Below are 14,709 nucleotides of genomic sequence, written 5' to 3' on the forward strand. Positions count from 1 at the left end.
AACTCACATCCTTTGATGGCCAATGGACTTGGGCACTCTCTTTGTTTTTTGTCCCAAAAGTTAGTGGTTCATTTTTAGATTAAAAGTGACATTAAATTCCTTTAAAAGGATTCCTTTTAAAGCTGATTTGCTACAATAATCTTTATAAGGGCTCCTTTTGTTACAGATTTTACAAGACTTCTGGACCGTTCTGTGACTCTGGGAACTATTAGGGTCCAAAACAGCTCTCTGTGCAACTTTGCCACTTCGCTGTATCTCAATTCCATGGGTTTGACAAATGTTGATCTGAATTTATTGGTTTTAAATGAAAGTAAGGATAAGAAAGGATAGAGATTAAAATATTGTTTTGTTTTCCATTCAGCTATGCAAGAAGTTTTATAAAACACCTAATGATAACAGTAAATACTTATTTAGCTATTTAGCTCACCAACCCAATCCATCTCTTTCCAATTGGCAGTAGTCCTTTTACAATGTTCCATGTAAAACAGTTTAACAGTTGCAAAACAGACTGTTTACCGTAAATACTAACAAAGTATCTTGGCATTTGCAATAATTTTCGCAGAAATATCTTGGGAATGAGACTACCATGAGTGTTGATTTGTTAAGTATCCCAGACTTTCATAGACACAATCCTCCCTGTTATCAGACAGGCTGTTGATGTGGTTGCTAAGGGATACAGCTTGAAACATTGGGAGGTGACTGAACTAAGGGGTGATATGGAGAGCATACCAAGGTTACCATGCCCAAGAAGAAGGATAGGAACTTGTGTCATAGAGATAGGTTGACGCTCTACCATATCTATAGATTCCAGAACCTAACCCCTCTAAGATTGTTGCATTGAGTTGTCCATGAGCTCAACGAGCTGTATGTTTCGGAACAGCAACCTTAAACGAGATGGAATAATGTTGTCAGTCGTTGAATAGTTGTTGAGAAATAAAAACACGAACCAAAATGTATCATGTTATTTGGTTCACTGCTGAAATTATTTGTCACACTTATTCTGTCTAATTATTGTTTAGAACAGAAATGTGAAATACATCTCACTGAAGTGTTTCCCATGAAGCAAGTCCTCTATTACAGATCGAACAGATTTGGGTGAAGGAGATCTGTCTCTCAGTGTAACATCTTGGGCTTGTGGGGAGGAAATGTCCACCATGTCTTCACTTTCATCTGTTCCAACTCCTTGGGGTGATGTTGTGCCTCTCTTGACGGATCTGTCTGTTGGGGCTTTGTTTTCACTAGTACTCATCTGATTGAAACGCACTGATTTGTGACACTGACACACAGATTTGTTTTCAGAAGAGGCGTATATTGAGTATGCTTCAAATATGTGTCGACGTTTGAGGAATCTTTCAACTCTCTGAAATGACAGAAAATAATAAAAAGGTGGAGTGTCATGTCTTTGGCTTTTTCTATTTGTTCTAGAGGTTTAATTTTTGCAATAAAATCGGAAATCATTGGTGGCACACATGCACTACTACAGTATATACTGTAGTTGACATGACATGAGTTCTCTTATGTAGGAGAGTCAGTGCTGTGTCTCAATACCTCCTGGTTCACTGCACCCGTTTAAGAGATTTCTCAGAGGAGGACTCGTCAAGCAAACCCCACATTGGCAGTCTCTGCACAGCTGGATCACGGTCATTGTCTCCATGTGGGGTGTTCCTCTACAACCAACCCCAAATACCATACAATACAATCCAAATACAATAGCACAATGCTCAATTATGTTGGATCCATGAGAAAGCAAGATAATCTATACCTGCTGGGAGAGATAGGGACATATTGTCTCAAACCTGTAGTTTTTTTTTTTTTACAGTACATTTTGACTCCTGAAAATAATGAGTGTCCCGAAGAAACATGGATTCAGCTTAATAAAATGTATTTAATGTGCAAAAAATACAATAACTTTTGTAACTCAGCAGCCTCAAGAATAATATTACATTGTAATAACATGTTATTACACTGTATACACTGTTATAACCAGGGGTGAAAGTGGTTTGAGTTTCTTACAGGAACTATAGGCTACTACCCCAACCTTCATCGTTTCATATTGTTCTCCTCCTGCCCCCAGCTTCATGCATCCCTGAACACACACATCGTGGTGTTGGTGTCGAAATTAGAAACACTTTAGGGCTGCCAAGTTTCACCAAAAGTTTGGAGTGAGAGTTTTTGGTGGTGGAGCGACCCAAAACTGTGCACGTTTTGGTAGCGGCGGCCCCTCTCTCCCACACAATTATTTGTGCTAGTTTCCTGCAATTTTAAACCAGCACAAGAAATGAAAATAATTGGAACATTTGATAAAACAAGAGAAATTCAGATACTATATCTTAAGTCTTAATAAACAAATACAGTAGCCTACAGAGTCTAAAACAAAATTGGGCCTCATCAAGTGAACTCAACCCCTTGGTCAGCAGCAGAAAGACCCTTGGTCATCATCTTATATACAGTGCATTGCTCATAGATGGCTATCATGTTATACAGTACATACCAGGGTTTTTCCTGGGTCAGAATCAAGCCTTGGAGGTTGATGTTGTGCGCGAGCAGTGCGCCCACATTTTCTTTGAGGGACCCCCAATTGTTGTATTTGTATTGTAAATTGTAATTATTAATAATAATAATAATAATACGATGCGATTTGAAAGTACCAGTAGGCTACCAGATAATATTTTGCTACCAGGGTTGCCAGATGGAATTGACAATTTCCAGCCCAACCAGTCTAAAAGCTGTCGAATCCACCCGTCCAGTGTGACCAAAAGTAGCCCAATCTGGCAACACGGCTTGCTTATGGAAGCATAGTGGATTTAATTCAAATGTTAATGCAATTTGAGATTGCATTTGCATGTTCCACTTTTGCATGCATTCTTTCAGACAATATTCAAATTCAAATGCAATTCTAATGAGCGGATGTGTTTCCTAGAACATATAAATGCAATTGCTAATCACATTATTGCATTACAATTTGAATATTGACTCAAATAACGCAGGCAAAAGTGGCAAATGAATATGCTATTTTGGGATTGCATAGTCATTTTCACATTAGAATGAAAATTTGAATTGTCAGCTACAAAGCAGATGTGTTTACTAGAACATGTAAATGCAATTGCGTATCACATAATATTGCATTACAATTTGAATATTGACTCAAATAACGCAGGCAAAAGTGGCAAATGAATATGCTATTTTGGGATTGCATAGTAATTTTCACATTAGAATGAACTTTTGAATTTTGTCAGCTACAAAGCAGCGCATGACTTTGAAAATTATATGTCAAATGGCTTTGCATTATCATTTTAATATTGACAGCGAATGTGCACATCAGGTACATGAAAATGAAAATGCAAATCATTAGAATTGCATTTGAATTTGAATATTGTCTGAAAGAATGCATGCAAAAGTGGAACATGCAAATGCAATCTCAAATTGCATTAACATTTGAATAAAGTCCACTATATGCTTCCATAATTGCTACGTTACATGCAGCTCGGGTGAACACAGGTTCTTCCATTAGATTGCAGACTGAAGTTAACGAGCGTAGCTTTCTTTAAATGAATTTCAAGTACCGCAAAACAAGAACTGGTTGAAATGCGTGAGTCTCACGGCCACCTACTGTAAGGTGCGACTGTCCCCCCGCCCCCGGCGCGACTGTAATCCCGGTCGGACTGTCTCAGTGCCCAGTGCTGCCCACCCAACCACGTCGCGTCGCGTCGGGTCTACTGTAAAGCGGGTTAACATGTCCTTTTCAAAGGTATTCAAATAGACGCAAGGAAACATAACGTCAGCCATGTGTTTCCTTGTTGGAAATTATGGATCGTGAATCGTGATTGCTTCTGCACTCTGCAGCAATCGGATTTTGATTGACAGGCAGCTGCATCTCTTCCCCCAACGGCGTTCCGGCACAGAAAGTCTTGCCGGAACGCAGCACCGGACCGTTCCGGCCCACTTTCACCTATGGTTATAACATTATTCAGTTGTATTATGTCATCCGTTGTGAGATAGTGCTCATGAATTGTACTTGAGCATGATGACCTACTGCTCCACGACTCAAAGTTGAACTTGTGGCCACAAAAAGAATCCATGTTGATACACCACTCACTCTCCCTCCATTTGACCAATCCACTCCCAAGTCTCTCCACAGCTCCCTGCCCATGACCCCTCATGGGTGGCCCAAATACGGCAGCTGCCTCCCACCCTATCGTGGTTTACCTATTGCACAAGTTTCCCAGAAACTCTCACTCTCCCAGATTTAGGTCAGGCCAACAGTGGTCACATCTCTGTGAGGTCGCAGGGTCACTGGGCCAGGCCAGACTCTGCGGTCAGAGAGTCAAGTGAGGTTGTATTGGGGTACCTAAACGTTAACAGTGTAACCAGGGACAACAATGCTTTCATGGGACCAGAGAAGCAACAAGCTTATGTGCCCAGCTGCAGACCCAGCAGCATAAGAGGAGCTGGCCACAAGTGTATGTATTTTGACATTTGGATCAATAGAGCAGTGATACCTGAAAACCTGAAAATACATGTAGTGTAATCACGTTTTCCTGGCATTGAAGGTGTCAGTCATGCATCCCTGCAAATGCCTATATTGTTTACTTTGAATACAAATCATACAAGAAGTGCCCAGAAACAATCAACAATCAACTTGACGACTAGCCTTAGCTTCTTAGTCGGCCTTTTCTCTTGAGAATAAAAAAGCAAAAATAATGATGTAACCATGACAACTGCTGAAAACAAGCCAAAACTTCTTTATAATTGTATTAAGTGCATAAAAGCGTAAAAGGCAACATTTAAGCCACTATAGACATACTGTTGTACTGTTCTCTCTGAAGTAGCAAGAACAAATGCTTTCATTGTAGATTGGAGACATAACTTCACCATCTCAGTAAAATAATGCTGATGCCCAGTTTGTGTTTCAGTTCAATTAGCCTAAATGATCCTACAGTTGGATTCAGTTTAACCATACTCCAATTACACTGCATAATCCATTACATCATTCATAGCATGCTTGCAGCTCCATTGACTCATAGACATCTAAACTCAATGGATTTATCATATGGCTTTGACTTTGATGATGTTCCTTCTGTAATTAAAACCTAATTAACTATGCATTGCATCAACTTATGATTATGCTATTATAGTTTGTTCCATAGATCACATTCAGATTAATGGGATTACATAATTACAGTATGCACAGAGTAGGCCCCCTTTGCATTCATGTATGCAGTAAAACATAGAATTGTGTCTCACACCCTAAGTGAAAGTCAAACTTGGTTGTGTGTGAGGACAACATTTGTAGTTATAGTGAGATTATTGTTGCATTCCCCAGGGAAGTCATTAGCTATAGCATCACTGGGTGGAGAGGCCCTAAACTCACTTTGAACATTCACTCACAAAAGAAAGCAAACTATGTTTTCATGCAATCCTTTAATCATTTGAGTCTGCTGATGAACGTTAAACATTGAAACTCGATATTGGCATGACAAATCTTTGAGTAATATCTTGTGACTGAATCACTTAATTGTGATGTCACAGAAAGGGACTGGACTTTAGTGTCCCAGATTACCCGAATTCACCCTAGATTTTCTTGATACCGTTTGATTGAAGGCTACTCATACCAGTATTTATCAAGCGGATTACTTTACCACACAAAATCTGACCTCTTCATTCAGGCTATTCTTCCATCAGTGATTTCTGAATTGGAGCCTCTCCCTCTCACCAAGCAGGGCAGATTAGCAGTACCTTCCAAACTGCAGCGGGCCTGTATGCCTCCTTAGAGACCAACATCACTAACCTTTCAGCTGCCTGCCCTTAGAAACCCATCAATGGAATGTGTCCGACCCTAGAGCAGAGGTCCTAATTAATGAGAGACAGTTTTATGACTGTAACAATTCCCCAGCAAGAACATTACCTACTATATCTGGTGCCTGTAATTTTGACCATGTCAGAAGGAGTAGCGGATCTTGGCTGTGTTCCATGTGCTAACTGCTCAGACACACAGTAGGCTAACTACTACAGTTAGACTTGAGGGAATAACTCATCACGGTATTCGGCACAGACGACGGTTCTTCAATGCTTCAACTGCCGTGCATGGCTAGCATTATCCACAACATTAACTTTACCTCAGTGAGACTATCCAAGAGAGAGCAGCCTCTGTTTGTTGTGGCTACGTGTGTCAGAGTAGCTTGAGGACCCGGGACTACCATATCCTCCGGTATCACCGCAAAAAACATGAAATATCTTTAAGTGGCTGTGTGGCCTTTGATGATAGCTTAAAATACTCAGACTCACTTCCCGACCCATTTCCTAGAAAAACAGAGGTTACAGTAGATATGTTTCGCTGTCAATAAGAGAAACCTTCTTGACATGCAGAGAGGATGTGTGGTTACTGTGGTTGGTATTCATCACATCCCCACACAGCATGTGCTATTACACCATTGGCAGTCCATGTACCCATCATGACCACACCAAAGAGTCCCCTGATATCCTATTATAGTCCTGAATATTAGAGGAGTGGGATCACCTTTTCATTCTTCAAATCAAATTTAAACAATGCAAATTATCTACTGATAATGATGTGTTGGTGATAGTTGTGTTTGGATGTCTTTATTGTCTCATGGGAATTACTGAAGGGTTTGAACCACACACTAATGAACAGTTGACAGGAAACTGGCCGAATGTCCAGGTTGCATAACTCTATTGTTTGTTTGGGAACAATTGCAGAGCGACCATTAATGTAACAATGAGACCCTTTCTTCTGAATCCTCCTTGCGTCCAATCATTTCCACCTTCTCTGTGGGCTCCCTGGGCAATGGATGCAAAATAATCAGCCTTCATGAATGTTTGGCCTCGTCCCAAGAGCAGTAGAATCCTGAATGGAAATGTCTCCCGTCTGAGGCGAGGTTTATAGCCCAGCTTCTCCTTAGTGAGAGTCGCAGGGGTCATGTTTGTGTGGATATCAACAGGATTTACTGCACAATAGCAGTCAAGTCCTCCCCTTTGATCCAGAACTGTGACACAGGGTACATGTGAATTTGTTTCTGCATGGCTCCCCAGTGCTTTTGTCAAAGTTGCTTAGCAAGGAATTATTACCGCAGTTATACAACTGAAAGTATATATTTTTTATTTATTATGGACATTCTGTCAAGGGTGTTCCTAAAGTTGTTACACAGGACCTATAGGCATCCCCCCGTGGCTGAACAACCTGAATCAACAGTAAATGCAATATAACATATATAATGTTGATTACAGACAGAAAATGCATGAAACAAAAATGTTATTATGAACGGCAACAAAGGGATATACTGTGGTTATGTTGTTGTTTCACATTGAATGTCCTTGGACCAGTTGAATAAAAGGAGGGTCAATTATTTTGTTTTTGGAAAAACAAAATATTATTGACTTTATAGAGGGCTAAATTGGGAATACAAGGCTAAATTTAAAATTAAACAAACAAGAAAAGATCATGGCAACAAGGCTCAGTATTGTTTATTATTTAGATTACCAAACCATAACACTGTTCTCTGGTAACTCACCAAAAGTATGAACCCACTTATTCTTTGTTTTTCATTCCAAAAACTTGGAACAACTCAGTTGGACAATGGAGTTTAAAAAATGTTTAACCCAATTCATGCTTTCAATTGTACATAAAGTGACTGTGGAAATTGATAAATACCATTTACTACAAACTTGGACTGAAACCGTCGGCGAATGAAGAGTGACCAGTCAAGACCTTGACATATGGTACAAATGACGTACCTGTATTTGGAAACACTGAAGGTTAACATGTTCTGAAGTCAAGTACTATTTTAATTATTTTAATCTGTGCAATTTCTGTCCATGGAGATGAACAAATAAATAGACCACAATCTAGTGTGCAGAAACAATAGTTGGAATAGCTTGACCTTGTAATGATAACATGTATGGTTAGATAACAGGACCTGCTGGTCTACTGCCCTGGGTCTGACATAACCATCCTGTAAGTAATAATGATGTTACATTTTGTTGTAATTATAGGAATTATATTGTTAGCTGTAGGGGAAAAGGGCTATTTTTGTATATTTTCAATCCTGCCAATTTTCGATTGGTGATGTTGATGCTGAATAGGAAGACTAGAAGGAACCTGTTTGGTTGCTGATTTACAGACAGTATTCCATTACTCTGAAAGTTGAAACAATTCTAGTTAGTAAAAGAAAAAGTTATTGTATATGCACTACAGTACGTTGATTATGTGGCTATTTATTTTCATAGAGCGTGGAGAGAGTCTCAACCCTCCGATTCCTGGGACATCACATGCGGGATGACCTGGCCTGGAAGGACAACACAAAAGGCACCATCAAGAGGGCACAACAGCGGCTATACACCCTGAGATGCCTCAGGAAAGAACACAACAAGCAGGAGATACTGGTGGCCTTCTACCACGGCGCAGTGGAGAGCATCCTCACCTACGGCATCTGCAACTGGTTCCACAGCTGCACAACAGCGGAGAGAAACGCGCTACAGAGAGTCGTGAGAACAGCACAGAAGATCACCGGCGCCCCCCTCCCCTCTCTGGAAGAGCTGTACAACACACGCTGTCTCAGGAAGGCCTCCAAGATCTCCAGGGACCCGACCCACCCTGGGCACGTACACTTTATCAGGCTGCCCTCGAATAGGAGGTACAGGACCCCGGCCGCTAAGACAAACAGACTGAAGAACTGCTTCTACCACAGGGCCGTCAAGGCCCTGAACACAGCAAAGGCCTAAGTTCTGGGCCCAGGACAGTCCGGACGGATTGTATGGCAGCTAGTGCTGAGGCACAAACATGTACATCTCAAGCCTGCAAACTGTGACACTTTAAAATAACGTGAAAAAATACTTTTGTGCAATATGACAACCCTAGTTGACTATCTGTGCAGTATAGTACAGTGGATTGTGTACATAGCCTTTATTTATGTAAACCAGCTCCTTACCTTCTTGTGATTTTATGCTTTTTTGCTAAAATGTGTTTTTTTTTCCTTTTCCTAACACCAGGGGAGCCACCCCTCCTAAATTTCGTTGTTTGGTACCTGTACTGTAGCAATGACAAATAAAGTCCATTCCATTCCATTCCATTCCATATCTGCAGTTACTGATAGAGCTTCTGGGGTGAGGTCCTTGTTTATAGATTGTGGATAATGCTGTTGTCTCTTTAACGGAGAGATAGTCAACAATACTATTGTTTGCACATCAAATCAAATCAAATCAAGTTTGATTTGTATAGCGCATTTCTCACAAGATGTGATTCCATGCGCTTCACATGATGACAGAACACGCAAGCAGGCAAAGGTAAAAAAAACCTGTACACTGTGCATCCAGGAAAATTCCCTTGCAGGCATCTACTCATAGAGTGACTACTACCAGTTTGCCTACCAGTGCACAGCAGAGGCCCCTAAACCCCCCCCCGGGGGACCCCAGCCGCCCCACACCCCCGCCCCGCCCCACCACCAGCACACCCGGCCCATCCAACCAAGCACAGACAATACAGTTTTTCCCAATTGCTAAAACACAAAAGCCAATTCTCTAAACCAAATGACCAGTTCTCTAAACACATTTAATAAAACTAGCTCCCATTTGCCAAAACCATAAACACATTTCACATGAAGACACAATTCACAAAACACAATCCTCCTTTTCTCATAAGTCTAAACACATTTGTCTTGCTAAAACACAAGTTGCAAAAAACTCTGCTCAAATTCTCAAATTAAAGCTCATGTGATGCAAAATGCTTGCCAATGCAAAATGTGAACACAATGAACACACCTACGTAGCTTCATTCATTAAACATAACGACTCAACATTTAAGACACTTGTTGCAAATGATTGTGGTGTGTGTGTGTGTGTGTGTGTGTGTGTGGTATAGTTCCATAAATAAATAAATAAAACATCACACCCTGAACATTGTTTTCAGTGAGTATCGTTGTGTGTAATGGATCCTCTGAAGTGTTTGCATTGAGTTGTGATACAGTACAGTAGTGTACATGTTACGGTACATGTGGGAATACAGTACATGTGGGAAAACTAGGGTTAGGGTTAGGTGCTAGGGTGCTAGGGTTAAGGTTAGGATTAGGGGTAGGGTTAGGGTTAAGGTTAGGGTTAGACATGCCAGCATGTACCAAGTCACCCTAGCACCTAACCCTAACCCTAGTTTTCCCACATGTACCGTATTCCCACATGTACCGTAACATACATACTGTATTTTCTGTAGATTTACATATTGTTCATATGAAACACACAAATCTATGAATGCCCAATACTCTACAGTGATATATTCTGAGAACAGATACTGTAAGGTTTCTAAAAATGTGCTTTGGCAGTTGTGAACAAAAATAACATTCTCACACACTGAACATTGTGTTTTCAGTTGTTTTGTTGTAGTCTGTAATGATGCATATAGTGTTTACATTTTTGCAGGCTTTGAGCAGCTGTTTTGGTGTGAAAGTTTGAGTTTTGAAGAGAGAAGGTGTGGTTTTGCTTATGTAGCTTTAGAAAAGTGTGTTGTGTTTAGAGTTTTGGGAAAATAGAGGGAAGTTTTGTGAAATGTGTTTTAGCAATTGAGAAAAACTGTAATAATAACTAGGACAGACAGGTTACTCAGGCTGCTGGCGGTGGTATTTAAAAATGGCGGTTAGCGATGAACTCTAATGAACATGGGATGACGATTTCCATTGACCAATCAACGGTCTGCAGCATCACACGTCACACACAGCCTGGCACAAAAGTACCTTTAGCTCCTACTCAGGAAGGGTAGCTAAATCGGCCCGGCTCGGCCCGGCTCGGTTGGCAGTGGAGAAAGCAAAACAAACCGGGCTCACACGGTACGGTACGGTACAGTACGGTAGTGGAAAAGCTCCATTAGATTCATTGAGTTGTAAGAAATGTGTGCCATCCAACTTCTTGTTTCAGAAAGCGAGATTGAATAAGTAGGTTTTGAGGTCTAGCTTAAATATTTCCAGAGTTTTGGACAATCTCAGGCTCTCAGGTATGGTGTTCCAAAGTCTAGGAGCATATATACTGAAGGCTGACCCTCCATATCTCTTGGTCCTGGCTTCTGATACCATCAGAAGTTCAGTGCCACTGGACCTTAAGGGTCTACCTGGTGTGTATCTTATGAGCATGTCCATGATGTATTCTGGGTGCATGGCAGTGGAGTGATTTATAGACTAATAAAAAAATATTGAAGTCTATTCTATAGCTGACAGAGAGCCAGTGCAGTGATCTCAGGACTGGAGTGATGTGTGCTCTCCGTCTGGTCCTTGTAAGGACACGTGCAGCAGCATTCTGAACCATTTGCAGTCAACTAATCACTTTTTTTGGTAGACCTGTTAGGAGAGCATTACAGTAATCTAGCCTGCTAGTGACAAACGCATGCATTCGTTTTTCAGTGTCTGCCTGGGAGAGAAAAGATTGTACCTTAGTAATGTTATGATAGAAGGATGTTTTAATAGTATTATTAAAACCTGTTAGGAGCCAACGGACCCACAGGTGGATCCGAAGTGATATAAAGAGTTTACCTCGATCAATTCTCTTCATCGATATCACATTTTTTTCACAATTTTGCTATAAGATGCCACCATTTTTTCCCCGAGACGGTAAACACGGCCTAAGTCACATCCAGTTTTCTCCAACTGGAGAATGTGTCATGTCCGGTTTCAACGCCGAATTTCCATACCATTGGTCGGCCAACCCAAAAAAATCCCCCCCCCCCCAAAAAATAAAAAATCTGATACATGAGAAAGGTCAAAGGTCAAAGATGGTGCCAAAATATCTCCAAATGGCCTAAACATATAGGTGTCCGCCTAAACATACCTGTACTAAAACAGGTACAAAGTTGCATTTGCTCACATGACTAGCATCAACTTTGGCACAAGTACTAATAAGACCCTGGAGTACTGATTCCTAGATGATTTTGGCTTCGTTATCAGGTTTCCAAGGTGATATTCACTGTAAAAGCTGTTGTTTTTTTAGGCGGAGACTGAATTTGAGATGTTTTATAATGTTCTAGCTCTATTTGCTCTGACACAGTAACATAGATTTTGATTCTGACACTTCTACAGCCACCCCACAGGTGTTAGCTTTCATTTGATAACAATATCATTATGAAGGCCCTTGTGATTGTGGAGATATTCTATATTCACTGTGGGCATGTAATTTCGAGCAGAAAACCAGAAAAATGAGGTGGATAAGAAGAGGTTGGGTTTCAAAGTTAAGATCTGAGTGAATTATGACACCCAGATTTCTGGCCTGGCACTTAGTGTTAAGTGCCAGTGTTTTCAAATGTGCAGATAATTTATCTCTCCCAGCCTTCTCACCGATGATCAATACCTCTGTTTTTTCTTGATTGAGTTGGAGAACATTTTGTGTCATCCATGCATTGATATCAGCAATACAATCTATCAGGTGGTCGACCATCCCGTAGTCATTGGGAGTTACTGAGATATAAAGCTGATGCACATGGTGCATGACGTTCGCTCACACCTCCGGTGAATACCACCTTTTCATACCCCTTTCCCACTCTCATCTCCAGGGTTCTGGAAGAGAGGAGAGAGGAAAAACAACCCCCACAATCTCATCCTCTCCAGGTGTTTCTGTCGTCTCGATACACCCCAGATAGGATCCTTATCAATGGCCTTGTCTGCTATCTGCTCCCCTGCATCTGTTAAAGGACTTTTGTTTTGGGTTTGGGCTGTGTTTGGCCTCCGAAGCTCCATCTCCATTGAAAAAGCATCACAGTCTCACTGGAGGAATGCATGTTAACACAGAACAAAGGAAAATCAATCTCTGATGGGACAAGATATGATTATTATCACAGTGAAAGTTATGCGGCTATCCAGGATCTGATGGAAAAGATTGCTTACACCAATGAATGTAAAAAATAAAAAATAAAAAATAAAGCCTCACAAAAAAACATGTTTTCATAAAAGCATTTATAGAGATGGTGATCCAATGGTGATGAAACCGAAGCTTACCTTCTTAACGTAAATAGTTATCCAACTCAAATCCAACAGTTCACTCCAACATTTGCTCTCACTCTCTCAATTCTTATTTCTTTTGATCCATATGAATGCAGAATTTTTAGCCCCTATGACAAATCTGGCAAAACCACAATATGGATCCAACCTTTAGTAGTATCTAATGTTCTTTACAGAAATAGTATCTGATAGTACTTTTGAGCAACAGCTATCCCTCCATGTGTGCAAACTGCCAAATTCCAGAACCCAACCCCTATTGGCTTAACAGTTTCCTCCATTGAAGTCCAACATCTTGAATTTGTATCCCTATTATTTCCCTTGGCCTGGTAGTATTGTGGTGCACCACAGTGCTACCTTCGATGGTGGAGTTGGGCACCTTATTGAGAAATGTGAAACCCAGGCACATGTGCACCAGCTGTGGAGAGCATTTTTATTGGAGGTTAGCTGTCCTCTTCCTCTGGTATTTCTTGTTTGTGGCCTTTTGATCATTCGATCTTGACCTCTCTGAATGGTTCATACTGTACTCTGGCAGTTGGATCTCTGAGGTCAGGGTAAAAATATTCCAGCATGCGTATGTTTTTAATATTAATTCATTTGAGGACAAATTATAGTGCATTTTTGGAGGACAACAACACTATTATATAATCTGCAACCTACCAGACATGTAGATACGTCCTTTTCGATTCTGTCTTGAACACTGATAGTGTTTGATCCATCAGTGGCCTCTTATGGTATGTTCCACCCATAGAAACAGATTGATTCTATAGCCACTGTATCAGATATGACTTGATCAAACTAACTTCCATAATCCTCCAATAGATGCTCTTTATTCCGCCATTACATTTGTCATTGCATGGCTTACATTCACAAAATTAATTTCTATAATAAATGTAATTCTGATTAATTTGTCATCTCCTGAAAAATAAACTGTACTTTTAATGAGACTGAGCAACAACAAACAGGCATCTAAGTATCAAAGACTAAATGAATAGTGAGCAGCCTCAAACAAGCTGTGTTCTCAGATCATGCTGCAGGGTTTTAGTGTTTAGTACATGCCGGGGAGCACAACATGCAGGTTTACCGGTAGCACTCAGCTCGTAAATTAATACTTATGTTTTGAGCAGGCTGCATCGCGCTTAGCTGTAGCAAAGCCAACAGCAGTCACAAACAGAAACCTTGTAAAAAAACACTAACCGGTGCCGTTGACATGGCAGCCTCAAAACAAATACTATACGCCTATATTAACTCCTCGGTTGATTTTACTCTTTCAAGAGTGAAAAACAGTTAGAGGAGGAGGTGGCTGGGGGAGAGGGAGGGCAAGTGCAAGTGTGAGCCTTATTAACTATAAAAGGCAGGAATTCACTCAGCAGTAGCAGCAGGAGGAGGAACACACTCAAGGGGGGGTACTTGTATGCCAGTGGGGTTTGTTCAGTACAGTTGCGAGAGCTTTCCGTGCTAAGCCATTGAGCCGCGGTGATTTAGCACCCATCGTCTGCCTGTCGGCCATTACACGCAGGTAAGCCTATTTCCCAACAACCCCTGCCATTAAAACCCTAGGTGGATAAGTACAGCAGGTATGCAGGGTATTTTGTCACACTCAAGGGGCATGTAAAGACTCAGTTGAATTTTCTTTATAAAACTAGAACACACAGATATGACTTACTTACTTACTTACTCCTCTTTATCCCCTATGGGACATAAGGCTTCAATGAGCTCTCTCCATTGC

Source organism: Nansenia antarctica (genome assembly GCF_963989245.1).
Source record: "Nansenia antarctica genome assembly, chromosome: 1".
NCBI lineage: Eukaryota > Metazoa > Chordata > Actinopteri > Argentiniformes > Microstomatidae > Nansenia > Nansenia antarctica.